The 14,912-nt window shown below is 34.9% G+C and overlaps 1 protein-coding gene across 8 annotated transcripts in view; it reads left to right on the plus strand.

The window, feature by feature from the left end:
- Window positions 1–14,912, plus strand: part of LOC105431859 (Ankyrin-repeat, SH3-domain, and Proline-rich-region containing Protein) — a 59,381-nt gene that overhangs the window by 14,405 nt on the left and 30,064 nt on the right. For 2 of the 8 annotated variants that reach the window (XM_011646320.2, XM_011646321.2), the window contains exons 1-2: window positions 13,811–14,111; window positions 14,421–14,470. The exons of 1 other annotated variant lie outside the window; for it this stretch is intronic. The gene's annotated coding sequence lies outside the window, so the exon portion shown is untranslated. Of the gene's footprint in view, window positions 1–13,810; window positions 14,471–14,912 lie in introns of those variants that run through there. 5 more of the 8 variants (XM_089080106.1, XM_089080129.1, XM_011646318.2 and 2 more) reach the window with 3 other exon arrangements.

Here is a 14,912-nt window from a genome sequence, read left to right on the forward strand (position 1 = left end):
ATACTTTTTTGTAAAATGTTCCAAAATAATAATATCTCTCGCGTGTGATATGTTTCGTTTGTATATGAGACGTAATTTGAAATATGTTGTTGCATATTATTACAAATGTTTGCGAAAGAAATGAAACTAGGACGCGAGAATAATTATGAAATGCGGAAAAGTTAATTCATATATTAATTTAAAATCATCTCTCCTTCGGAAAAATTTACGAAAATTTTCCATTACGCTGAAAAAAAAATCAGAAACTCAAGATCTTTAATAAGTTATTAAAATTTCATAGTTTCTCTCCCGATTTTTAATTAAGACCACTATTACAACTGAAATGAAAGTCATTTTTATTCTCGTTTGATCTCGAAACGTTATTGAGTTTACAATCAATTTATCGTGATTAAATTGCAGGATATTGCTGAAGAAAAAAAAAAATTAAGAAAAATAAGAAATTCACCAACGTCAGTTAATCTTACCTTAATTGATTCTCCATCTCTTTCTAGCCACTCCTAAAAAGGACTCAGTTAAAGTAAAACTAAAAAACTAAAATTAACCGATGGTGAAACTAGCGAAAATGATTAAAAAATTTCTAGTAGAAAGACGCATACAAAATATGACGTGTATTAATTATATATTTTTTTATATTTTTTATAATTTTGTTCTCATGCAGAGTAATTTCTTAAAAATTTATAACTTTACATTTTTCAAATGAACTTTTGTCAAATTTCCTCTTGAAGCGAGGCGTGTTTCTACATGGTCTTCTCAAAACACCGCTATTAATCAAACGCTCTAAAGGGCGCAATTCCAAGGGTGTTGGGGCGAATTTCCTGCAATTGCCAAATAAATTATTGCTGACGAAACATACGAGGCAGAAAAGAAATGTGTCTATAAATCCTTTACGCGTGTCGTGTGTAATCAATTCGACGAGACGATCTGACGCGGGAAACGAGGACGCAACGAACACTGTACGCTGTGCTTGTTTTGGCACGAAAAATCAGGTTGGGTTTTAACAGTTGTCCCATCGTGAATTCTCCATTAAGACTTCCTAATCAGCTTCACATTCAAAATTCAAGCTTCCTGCCGTCACACGGCATTTTGCGCTATTTCCATAGTAATTTATTTATCGAGAGATTTTAGTATGAGTTGCATAATCGATTGAAAAACTATATATGCTACATCGTTTATTATAACTCGTTGAAACTCGGTTAAGCTTTAAGCTTAATCCTGGTATAAACATCTTTCGTGACGTTTTTCATATATGACTGATCTGTCGCTCTTTGCTCGTTCACGCGGAACGTGGAGTACCGTCCACGTTCATATTTCTACATTTCTGGCTGTTACGCTTCGAGCTTCGAAATGTGCGGAGATTTCGATATATTTGTGTGTACAGCACATAAATCACAGGTCACCGCGTAACTGTATAGGGTACTGGACTTAATTAATGTAAAATCTCGCAGTGGTCCCTAACACGTACGCACGATGCTCGCGGCCCTGTGATTTATGTGCCGCAAGGACAAAAACAGAGGTCTATACAGGGTGTTCGTTAATAGACCTATTTGATGAACAAAAAGACGTTCAGAATTTTAAATTGAACATCACATTGTAAAATTCGAAGAGCAAACTGTAGCTGTAAACTAAGATTTATTATGTTAAACAAATTATCGAACGATTTATATAATTATCAGAGGAGAATTATCTATATAATATTTTTCTTATATAAACAAAACTAAAAGAGTTGAAAGTGTAGAATCGCTCGTGGTAATTTTACCAAAGTAAAATCAACGCAAAGAACACACTCGTTTAAGTTGTGTGAATACAATCGAAGCTTTGTAGGCGAAAGGATAAGAAACGAAAGAGATGCCGAAAAAAGACAAAAGCTCCTTTCATTCGCATTCGCCCATTTACACGACGCGATATGACTCGCGGGATCAAACACTATAATTATTATTTCAATTAACATATTTACATTTATTATTTTATTTAAAGTGATATATTAAAACGAATATGTATTTGTGAATATAATGTGAATATAATAATTACCATAATTGGAAATAACCGTAATTATTATTTAAAGATTTGTTTTATTCATGAAGGAGAGATGTGGACGTACGCTTCGATTGCCATCGCTCTATATTCGTGTTGCCATTTAGGAAACTGTATTTGGATTTGGTGCATTCGCTTTAATCAAAACGTCTGTACGCTTGTATACGTACGGGTTATGCATACAACTTCTGCGTCTGTTATATTTGTTGTTGGTTGTTACCTGTTTACCATAAATATACTACTTCTATTTACGAACAGTTGATTCGTAGCCCTTTCATTCGCAAAAATAACAATTTGCGAAATGCAGAAAGTGATAAGCTTGCTTGTAACATACGCACGCTTCGTCGCGCGAATCGTACACGTGATCCCCATAAAAGTGAAATTCCTCTGAGAAACTCGGCTCTGACAGAATAGTGCCAATTTGAACAAAAGCTGGCCGGTGAAATACAATATCTTCAACCGTAATAAAGAGAGAGAGAGAGAGAGAGAGAGAGAGAGAGAGAGAGAGAGAGAGGGGGGGGAGAGAAAGAGATGGAGGGTTGAGAGAAATGAACTCACGGTTCCCAGCGATGAAGCAGTAGAAGCGCGAAGTGAAATCGAATCTCTCCATGATCGAGAAAGAATATTGGTCTGCTAACGAGAAACACAAGTATCGAAATTGCGCGAAAGGAAAAGTGCATTTCACCGTCTAAGAGGAATTATTACGTACGGCACGGGGAAAAAATTTGAACAAGATATTGACGGCGATGCAAACGAATATTAAATAAAATTTTTAAAATCCATAGGATAATAATAATATTTATTTGTGAAAAACAAGTCTATCTGATATTTTAATAATTTTATTGATATTCTCCTGCACAATATTTGATTGCTGGCGATACGTAAAAATTTTGATATTTTTTTTGTTGTTTTTATAAAGGATTAATCAGTTGAAGAGTGGAATACTATATAAGTATAAAAAAAAAAAAATATTCTGAATTTATATTTTGTTATGCAACACGAATTTTTTTATAGAGATAAAATTGAAATGATTTTATTGAAACGAAAGGATATGTCAAGTTTCATAATTGTAGAAATACCGTTTGTTAATTTAGAGTTTATTAATTTTATATTGTTTAATTCGTTCGGGCGTTTTTGCAACTGTGAAATTGATAATGCCGTTTTGTTGCGACTTGGTTTATTATATTTTAGCACTTGGCCGTTATTCAATCTCCATTCTTCAATTGAGATTCTTCGAGGACTCTCCAATTCCATTTGAGAGTCCATTTAAGTCGCAATGAATTCAACGAGCCATTTCGGAAATAAGTGCATCGCAAAGAAGGGTGACTTTCCCACGTAGGAATCGAAATTTATTCCAGACATGTACGTTCTCAACCCTGACCCTGCTCAATGCCTGGAAACTTAGTCGAAACCAGAACAGGGACGAAACGCAGAGCGAGTAGATGTAAGAGGTAGGCATGGAAAAAAAAGAAAGCGAGAACACGCGGCAGCGCTAAGAGATATTGCAGTGTTACGACACTGGCTTGTTACATATAAAGAGATAGCTGAAAATAATGTTTTACGTACTTTTTTTTATTAATAATATTTAAAAACACAAAGTATTTAAATTAATTATACGTTATTATATAAAGATATTCTCTTACAATTGAGTTTAACGTTATGAGAATGTTTAATATTATAAATTTATTGGCCATTTTTTTGTACATATTCGTATGAAATTAATTTTGTATATATTCGTATGAAATTAATTTTTTTCAAGCTTGATATAGACGTCATATGTCAACGGTATTAAATTAATGTTTGTACATCAGTTAAATTAAAACACATGTATCCATTATTTAGGATTTAAATAACAAAGTTTTCATCCTGAGACGCTTATTCAATTGAATGGAATTTAAAAATTTTGTTGAGATATATTACTTGGGTAATAAGCAATAATAAGGCAATCTTAGGTGATGTTAATAGGTTCACAAAATGAACGCAAAATATACAATAATAGTAGAAATTTGAAACACAAAGAACAGAATATTCGGGGTATTTAGTTATATAGTTAGTAAAAATAATGTTAAGTATTCTGTGTTAACGAGACCGAGTTTATTTTGGCTTTGATATTTATTTTAATAGCGATATGGCATATGCAAGACATCTGTTCACCGTATTATTATTCGCAAAGTGAAACTCAGACGAAGCAGGTAACGAGGATATATTATCCATCGAAACGTGATCAGATACGAGAAGAGATCTAATGCGATTTCTTATAAACAATTAGCTATTAGCGCGTGCGATCAATTAACCCCTACGATTGTTGGCTAACAATTTATCGATTACTTTTAAAAATTACTTTCATCGAAGCGAAATATTTTACGCGATTTATTCATTTTATTTAAGAAACATTGAAACTATACAAAATATTGTTTACGATATTTTACATGGATATCAGTAACACTTTCAATTTAATTTATATACATCTTTTAATATATTTATATCGTGTTATTTTTAATTTTTTAGTAACTTATGTATAATTTGTTCGTTACGAATTTTTGAGAATTAATATGCGCTCGATCGAATAATTTAAGTAATGGAAGACCGCGATATATTGATCATTAATTATATTGATCATAATGCGTATTTTATTAAAATATTTTATTAAACTTACACATTCAAAATATATATTGAGTATACAGTACTGAATTTTAGTAACATCTTATCGGATTATGATTGTAATTAATCGCTAACGCGACTTTATTTACATTGTTAAAACAACATTGTACGTTATCGTTTTAATTTATGATACTATTTATGATATTTGTACAAGTGAATTATAAAACTTTATCTTTTTTGCGTTATTCTTAATTGTGTTTCTATGTTTAACAATAATATCTGTTTCATGTAGAATTTATATCATGATGTGCAAAGAGTATGTACAATTATTTTACTTTAACGATTAATATGTACATTTATAATCAACTGTATTTTGATGAATATTGTACAAAAGAATATAAAAAATGAAACTTGAAAGACAGCGTAGCTATGGACTGAAAAAATTATTATTTTATTTTATAATTAATCATTGTAGAATTATTCATTTATAATTAATTTTTACGCCATCAGTAATAATTCTTTTAAATATTAATTATTCTAAACATTTTTGATGATTTAAATATATTTCTATTTTACATATTTTACGTGGTGAATAACATATTTTTCATTTCAAAATAATAAATTTTAAAGAATTATGTAAAATATAATATAATATGTATTGAATTGAAAATATATAGAATAAAAATCTATAGGAATCATCTCATTTATAGAAATCGTCTTGGAAATTATCTTGGAAGAAATTATCTTGGAATTGATAGCTAATTGTTTGTAAAGATAGTTTAAAATAAATATTTTTTATATCCATTTTTCTATCTATTCTTATTTACTGAAACTTTAATAGGATAAGATTTTATAATTGTATCCTTATAACAATCAACTGAGACATTCAATCAATATACTTTTTTAATTTATCTCTAATCAAAACGTAACTATCAAACCGATTGTTTTTCAAACATAAAATTTTATATGTACTTCATTCGATAATTTTTTAATATCGTGACGATTATAAACATGCGTTCCTAAAGATGAAACCAACTATTTTTTTTTTTTAATTTATTTTTTTCTTCCGTAATAAAAATACGATTGAAAGGGGATTACGTAAAGGGAAAATTTCTCTTTAAATTTATTTAGAGTTTTACTCTCTGTCTTTTCAAAAGAGTACTTTGCTCATCCAGATAAGATTTATTCTCGGTGCGTGACGTCGTCAATGAGATGTTATCTTGTCTTCCTCAACTATATCACGTCGCCTCTTGGCTCACGGCAAACATTTCCGTAAAGTAATTGCGTCCTCCGCAAACTCCATTCTTTTTCGATAATCCGAGGCCTGGTGAAAGCCAAACTCGCTCAAGTTTTGCTTCTACGCGGCTTCGCTTGCTCGTTTGCTCGTTAGCATATCCATCGAGAGCTTTCGACGAATCGATGCTACTTTCCGCAGCTCTTCGAGAAGTTTTCTTGGCTGCGAGCTTGCCTCTGATGCTCCCTCCTCTGTGACGTTTCAACTTTTATTCGATATTGCTTTAACTAGACCTGTTTTTATCGCACATATATCAATATTTACTCGATCGTTGATCAAACTTTTGGTTTTGATGCGATTGTAAAGTTCACTAAAAGCTGCGCCAAAAGGAAGCCACTGAAAATGAAAAATCCCCCTTACACACATTTAATACTGCAATTTTTTATTTTTGCCCATTTTTCGTCAATATTTAAAATATCCATTTTGAAAGAATGAAATTAAAAATGTCTTTGGCCATTTTATTGACTCGATAAAGTATAATAATTGTAGAAAAAAAAAAAACGTGGGGAAAAAAAAGCGCGATAAAACAAACGCGATGAAACAATATAAATATAATTCTGTAAGTTTATATTTTTTAAAACAAACACGAGATAAGGACCGTAGACGTCTGTGCGAAGAATCAGAGTCACGGGACTCGTCGAAATGCTACTGTTTCAATTCGCAAATCGAAGATTAATCCGAAGGTTAACTAAACGTTCGGAGACGCGTTTATTTGTAACGGCTGAATTTCTCTTCACGTAGAACGGATTGTTACAAGAACGCAATACAGAGTACTGCGGTATCCCGCCCGCCAGAAGATTGCGTTACACAGCGAACACGCATGCGGTGGCAATGCCTGTGTCTATCAGATTTCCGTTTCGCTTTGCGAGGTAGTAATCTACCCAAGTTTCAGATTTATTCCGGTTTTGGCGTGCAACTTGCAGCTGGACAAATAACAGTTCTAGGCAAAATTGCCTTTTTTTCTTTCTTTCTTTCTTTCTTTTTGAGACAATACGAGGAACGACTCGATGAATCAGTCGTCGTATGAATTTACATATTTATATAAAACTGTGATGTGTCATTTTGTGAAGTCTCATTAATTGTTCAGATTTTTGGCTTTATTCTTTTAAATTTTATAGTTCTAAATCAAAAGAGACAAAATTAGTTGAAAAAATTCGCCAGAAAATGACAAACACTTTTCTAAAATAGTCAATATTATTTAAAAAAAAAAAAAGGAAACAATGGTTATATCGCAGAATTCTTTTTAGAACTTGTGTAGAAACTGAATTTATTGAAATCTGGCAATGAGTAGTAAATGAACTCCATCGAATGTGAGATTCTACGTGAATTTGATATCTCAGTTTGGCCTGAGGCAATTTTGGTACTTTAGTAATCAGGACTATTTGTCTAACCTATGCAGCACTGTGAAATTAAAACTTAAAAATGAAGATAGAATTCTCAATAGTGATGAGTTTTAGCGATGAGTTTCGAGATAACATATTTGTTTTACGTGTACTATGACTTTATGTTCCAATTTCAGATTTATTACATTGTCATTCATGTTTTCTTGTATATTTTTTTTTTCAATCTAAAAAATATATGTCCGAAAGAAGACACTGGATTTTTCTTTCTCTCTCGAAAATGGTGATAATATGTTCATGATAATATAATAGAGTAACGAACAGGGCCACGGGCAATGTACCTATATCGATCGGGCGACATTACGGGACGTCGCGAGAAGACGTGAGATCACAAAAGTTGAGAATTCAGTTTAATTAGATCCCCTGATAAAATTGCGAGCAATAATTTCAGACAACAGAATTTTACTTAGCCGAGCTCGTGGATCGTTATTAGTCAGGGCTAACTTTTTTCTAGGTCAGGAGTTCCGAATATAAAATGCAATTTGGATATTATCGGAGCATTTACATTTCACAGGCGGCAATCCTTTTATCGCCATTTCGATGTAATTGATCAATGATTAATGCTCATGAATATATTTTATTAATTAATAATTAACTTGTTGTCGATTACTTAATTTTATTGTTCGACATTAGTAATTATTTTAATTAACTATTAAATAATAATTTAATGTAATAAATCATGTTTTTTATGGTGTATGCGTGGAATATAATATATTGTTTTTTTAAAAAGAGATTAATACCAAATAATTTTGTTTCATTATTATTCGGATAACAATATCCTTGCAGGATGTATTGTTCTTTACGGCTTGTAATCAAAACTTTAGTAATTAATGTAACTTTAGCGATTGCAACGTTCTCGCTTTCGCTTCGACTGAATTTTAGTATCGATTATAGCTAGTCGTTATTGAACTTGGCCAGAATATTCTCCCTCCCTAATAACGTGCTGAAAACTCGCAAGTAACGGTATCGTTAAGCTAACAGGCTTGTAAAACAATCTACCGCTTTTCATATAATACATCTCTCTTCTACCTGCACACTGCATCAAATATATAGAGCGCTTAAAAAAAGATCAATATTTTTTTCCGCTAATTTCCAGCCAAGCTTGGAATCGGGTTTTTCTAAGAACTTTTACAAAAATTATTTTATTCTTACTATTTTTTTCATTATATTTATATTTCCCCGACATACATCCGCCTCTTGAATTATTTGGAAAATTCTTAAATACGATAGGCGGCTCGTACACACACGTACTCCGAAACACCCTGTATACTTCATCCCGAATGCCGCAATGAACAATGGTGCCTTCGTCAATTGCGACAGCGCGCCGATGTGTTCGTTATCACGGTGGTGAAATATCACTCAATACTCCGACACCGCATCCGGGCCATGTGCCAAAATTTCCCGTCGTCCCATGTCTGTCTCTCACGAATTTTCCACGTCCCACGAAATACGGCGGAAAATACCTTTTGCCCGCCAGTCGAAAACGAAAATGCTCTTCGAGGCCCGAGCCATAAGTTGCATTGTTGTCCTCGTCACGTTTCTATGACGACCGCAAACCTGTTCGATAAACGCTGAATAATAAGTCGGTGGTTGATTGCGGCACGGCATAGCGAATGCCTCTCTGTGATAGTATTCCGCGGTGCTCGCCGTCATTTAATAAACGAGCGCCGCGACACTATTCCGATTGATTACATTATAGCGAGCGTAGGTGTCTTTATTATTAAAAAGTAAAGAGACAGCGGGTCAGAGAAGTCGAATGAAAATCCCAATGAAATTCGAATTGGGATTTAATTGCGTTTGCAATTAGGACGGCCGCTCGTTTCGGAAATATCGACGTCGATAATCGACCAACCGGGGGGGGGGGGGCGGAGGGGTTTTAGCGATTTTGCATTGGCCATTCGTGCCGTGGCTCTACGTTTATCCCTGCCTGTTTATATCTGCCTGTATTTTTGTTGTGGGGCGCTTGAAAAGGGACTTGACCTAAGTCCGAGATAAATTCCCTCGCTCACTCAGCCATCCCCTTCCGAGTCGAGTGGTCTCACGGACCCATATGGTCTGGGATCCAGGTCCTGTTTTATATCACGAAGACGGCCAGACCAGGAAAGTGCTCGTTGTCGACACTCTTACCGCGAACAACGAGCTATTCTGATCTGAATGACCGGCTTGTTACGCATTAATTTCGATTAAGTAAGACCAGAGACGGCAAAGAGTCTCATCTCATTGACTTCTTCTATCTCGGTATGGCATTGAGAGGAATAATAATGACTCTGTAGTGAGAGGCTGCAGTTAATTCCGGACTTTTCAATGCTTTGTTACTTCTATTTCTTACTCTTATTCAGAAAATTAAAATATAATTTGTTATTAAATACATCTTAAATTTTTCTTACAAAGGTTTACTATATATAATAATAACAATTAAATATCTCATTATGTCTTGTTTCTCTTAAATAAGATTACGTTGCTTATTGATATTGAGTCACAAAACATTTTCCGTAGGTATAATCTTTCAACGTAATTTTTCACTAATAGTGATTTTGCAGCCCAATTCGAGACAGATTCGAAGCACAATTTAAACATTTAGTTCACATCGGATCGTCAGCGAGATTCTCGCTCTTCCTTAATGGAAGCTCATAAATAAAACACTCGATCGAAATAGAAGGTATAAGCTGAAATTTTAATCATCGCGATGACTTAATTTTCTCTTCGATGTGCATAAGTTTCTCGTATCAGGCAGCACATTTTCAGCAATTTTCAGGCGGCGTGTATTCGGGCGACGGCAGCCGAGTTTTCCGATAGAACGAACGATCCGCGGTTGAAATACGAGAACCGCAGGCGGAACGTAATCCGGCAACGATATTTCGATTCTACGTCCTTGCGGTTTCACGTAGGTGCAAAAAGCGCACTCGTTACTACGAGGAGAGGAGCGCCGCGTGCGAATGTCGGATTATAAATTTGAAATGGGTTCATGTACCGTATCGTTGCGCGCGAGCGAGCGAGGGTGCCTTTTTACGCAGATTGCCGGTGTCGGAAAAAGGATATACTAGATCGGTAAATCATCTTGACGTTGATGAGACAGAGTTCACTCTCTACACGTAATTGTGATTTTCTCTTCGGGAAAATGTTGCCTCTGATATGCGCCCGATGCTTAACTCGTAATTGTGATTTATCGGCCGCACCTTGGTCGTACATTCGACCGGCATGAAAGCTCCACGAGAGCTCCGTGAAGAATAACAGAGCTAGATTTTCGCATTGTTACAAGGATAATGGGGGGGTATTAATTCAAAATAAGCGGTATACATTACGGCATTTTCGCCGGAGAGAACGAAAAAGAGATTGCCATTTCGCGATTATTTTATTTCCAATTGAATATCTATCATTGAATGTCATATGATTATTATGATTTTAGTTTTCACTTTAAAGCTCTGAACTTTAAGTAATCTAATTAAAGAAAATAAAAATGTCTTGAGTATCTTATACACTTAAAATTATTTAATCTAAAAATCGATTTGTTATTCGTTATTTTTATGAAATAAGTTTTTTTTTTTTAATTTAGATTATGTGTCAAAATATTTATTAAATCACGGCCAAAAGGGAGGGGTGCATTTAAATGTTAATCCGTGAATAAAGAGATTATCGATTTTTTTGACGAGGTATTTATTTTACAAAGTCAAACCAGCATGTCGAAACAGATAAGAGAATAGAATGAATATCGAATCAAAATTGAATGCAATGGTGGCAGATTTTTCGACAGTTGTGCGAGCCGTGCATTTCAAATGTCCCTCGTGATGAGAAAACATAAAAACATTCATTTATAAGAAGGCGATTTCACGTAGCGAATGCGATCGCGTGCAATTTTTTATTAAAAAAAAAAAAAAAAAAACCACTCTAAGAATCATTTTCTTTTGAATATTTTATCCACTTCTATTTTTACATTTTTCCTTTCTGGTCTATCATAATTGAAGGAGACACGTGAAATCGCGTTTACGCGTTTAATAATGAAGATTTAATACGTTTTCTAACTATCGATTTTTCACACTCGGACTCCGGCGTTTGCTAAGTTCGTCGCCGATCGGAACCGGACATAATTGGAGAGAAACTCGGAAGTTCTTGGTCTCTGTCCCGACTCTTCGTCTGAACTTTCCGTCATCCGCGAGACTCGCCGCGGCGGCTCTCCAATTGCCGCGAGAAAGTAAAGAGCCGCATAATTAACGGGCTCCCGGCAAATGCTAGCGTGCCTTTAGCCGTGCGACCTTCCCCTCTCGGATCAATGTCTGCGAGTCGCAACCGGTTGAAAATTTTGCAAAACCGCAAAACGACCGACAATTCGCCCGCATCCAAACTGTTATTTAGCCGTCTTACTGTATACACATTGTTGTTAGTATAAAAATATAAAAAAAAAAAACATTCTGACATTTCTAGCGATCTAATTTAATTTTCAAATAAAATAAATCCCGAGAGAAATTTTCTTTCTCACAAATCTTGGAAAGTAAAAAATATAAGCTTTGTGTGCTCTCTTGTCCGTCGGATATATATTCGTTGTTATTACAGACAGTCCAATTTTTTTTTTTTTTTTTTTTTGTTAATTAAATACATACTCTACACCGAGTAGATTTTGTAGTACTTTGCTTCAAAATGTTTGACAACGATGATGTAAAAAAAAAAACATATTTAAAGCGGTATAGATATTAATTGAACATCGACGTATTGCGCAATCTGCATAATTTTCAATATATTAATCATTAACCATATTATATAATGCTAATTATTGTTTATGATAAATAATATTAATTATTGATGTATAATAAGCACGGAGTACAATGAAAAATTAACATAGTGCAAATAATCGAATATCGCTGAGAGAGAGAGAGAGAGAGAGAGAGAGAGAGAGAGAGAGAGAGAGAGAGAGAGAGAGAGAGAGCTAAATCGTGTCGTACTGGATAATTAATCCGCATCACTTGTTTAGGCAAAACGCGCCCGTGCCTCGCGCATGTGCATATTATGTTAGCATCTTCCACATCAGTAAAAACATTCGTGTCGCGTGCGATTGGAGAACAACAAAGAGGTATGCAATTAATGTGCGAGCGAAGACGGGGGAATGCCCGTCCACGACGTTTCCTCACGGGAGGGAAAATTCCCTGATATATTCGCTGAGAATTATATCATTTTAAAGCAGCTTACGCGTTTGCTTAATTATATTCCTTGTTTGAATTTTCCCGTTGTCATTTTCTTTTTGTCGCGAGCAAAAATCGCCTTCCGCGTGCAAACGCGTTTTATATAACTTTTATCCGTTAAAACTGCGAGATGAAAAAAAATCTATCCAATTTTTACGATCTACACAAGTTTTCGTCGAGTTTTACTTTAATAAAAAGTTTATTTTAATTTATCTTTGCGGAAAGAGAGATATCTGCAACCAAAATTATACAGAAATAACTCGCGCGATATATTACCGTTTAGATTGCACATTAATGAACAATTATATTAGCAACCATAACTCTTTTTTAGAGATAGAGAAACGAAGCGAAAATATCTTTATTGAATTTATGGAAGTCATAATCGCGGAAATATTTTTCGGAACATTTGAAACGACGAATGTCTAGATCTCGTAATTTTCTCGTATAATCCGGAATTCTAAGAGGAAAAAAGATAATACGCGAGATGTTTAAAACTTTTTTTCTCCCCCCCCCTCATAAATTCGAACTTAGCAATATCAAGTACTTGAATCTTTTCTCACAAGAAGAAAAAAGAAGTTATTTCTCAAGAGGTACAGCATCTACTTGAGGAACTTTAGATATTTAAAGAAAATGAAGAAGTAAATGAAAAAGGAGATGAGAGGAAGAAGACGATAATAAATATTGTAACAACGACGATGAAGATAATAGTAGCTAGTGATAACAACGATTACAATAATAATAATAATAATAAAGAACAAATAAATAATATCCATAAAAAGATAAAACTGATACACAAAGCTGCTTAAATCTGCGTTTCTTCCGAATGATCAATTAAGAAGTGGCGATTGTTCGCGAGACAGGCTTTTTATATCTAACAATTCTTTTTGTTGAATTTATAATTTTACTAAATAACATTGCTTATATCGCGAATTATTATTATTAATGGACTTTCAATGCAGTAGCTCAAAGCTATATTAATATAAATCGATAATTAAATCTGAAAAGATCGATTATACCCTTCGTCCCTTCTCCCTCTACATAAAATTCTTATCGCGAAAAATACTCCTCCCCTCCCAGGAATCGAACCTCGGATCACTCGGTTTTCGGGGGTGGGTCCCCCTTTCTTCTTTTTTTTTTTTTTTTTAACTTTATTGTGACTTTGTGGGGACGATTTCGAATCAATTGTAGGAATGAAAAATAATTTTGCCGGGAGGCGCTCTTCGGTCCGCACCGTGCGTACTGCAGCAACAACGGGGGCCGGCCGCGAGACGGTAGGGGTGGTGGTGCGCCGCGATGCGGCGCGGCGCGGGCACCTCGGCCACGCAGTTCGTCGACGAGCGTCGCACCGTGTGTCCGCGTCGTCCGTGTCTCTCCTTCCTCCACCGTTTCTCGCTCCGTTTCTTTAAAAAAGTTGACAGTTCGCTTTGACGCCAATTGCGCTTGGCAGCGAACGCGACGCTGCGCGAGGGCGAGGGCCGGCAAGATAATCCAAACGCGCGATTTTCGCGCGTCTTCTCCGCGTCTTCTTCCTCTTCCTCCTTTTTTTTCCCCCCCCCTCTCAACGGACGGAAATAAATCTTTTTATCGCGGTGTTATCTCGATCCTGACAATTTGGTGAGAGAATCTCTCGCTTTTTTTCTTTTTTTGTCTTGCGGTCGATAATCGGCCGACGTTTATTGAGGGGTGTATCGCGAGTTTCTGGTATATTTGTTGGATCGTTGCGATTTTTCGAGACTTTCTCGACCGCTCTCTCGTTTTTCGGCGTCGGCCGATAGAAATCTTGATATCCATAGAACGTTATTTCGTGCTGTGATTCATCAATCTGCGGACGTCGACTCGAGCCTTCGGCGAGTCGAGCTCGAAATCGCGAGTCGTCCTCGCAATTTTACGTCGCGTCCCTTTTAGAAATGAATTTATTTTTAGAATTTCAAGTTCATCGACTCCGCGCAGACTTCGTATGAGCGCATTACTAAGTGAGTAACGAAGCATCCTTATCAGTTACAACGGGGGGGAAAATTGTAGTTGAGGTAAAATAGACAAAATTTGCTTCCCGCTGAGTCTCGTTAGATAACGAGATGCTATTTACTTTTGATGATATAACTAAGATTATACTTCTGAAATTAACGAATTCAAAATTTTAGAGAGAAAATCTGAGACAGAGTTCTCGGATTTACTCGCTTGCATTCGTTTGAATCGAGTTTTAATTTTGTTTTTATCACCGAAAATAGAAAAATATTTATAATTCTATATTTAATATATATATATATATATATATATATATATATATATATATAGTAATAGCCGGTGCTCGATTACGAGATAATTCAATTTTCTTAACGTCATTTGACCTCTTTACTCTTCGTTTCTATGTGAAACGGAGCTGAAAAGCTTTGAAGCTACTACTTGTATACTTGT

Source organism: Pogonomyrmex barbatus, unplaced genomic scaffold (genome assembly GCF_055798465.1).
Source record: "Pogonomyrmex barbatus isolate J1 unplaced genomic scaffold, ASM5579846v1 scaffold1, whole genome shotgun sequence".
Taxonomy (NCBI): domain Eukaryota; kingdom Metazoa; phylum Arthropoda; class Insecta; order Hymenoptera; family Formicidae; genus Pogonomyrmex; species Pogonomyrmex barbatus.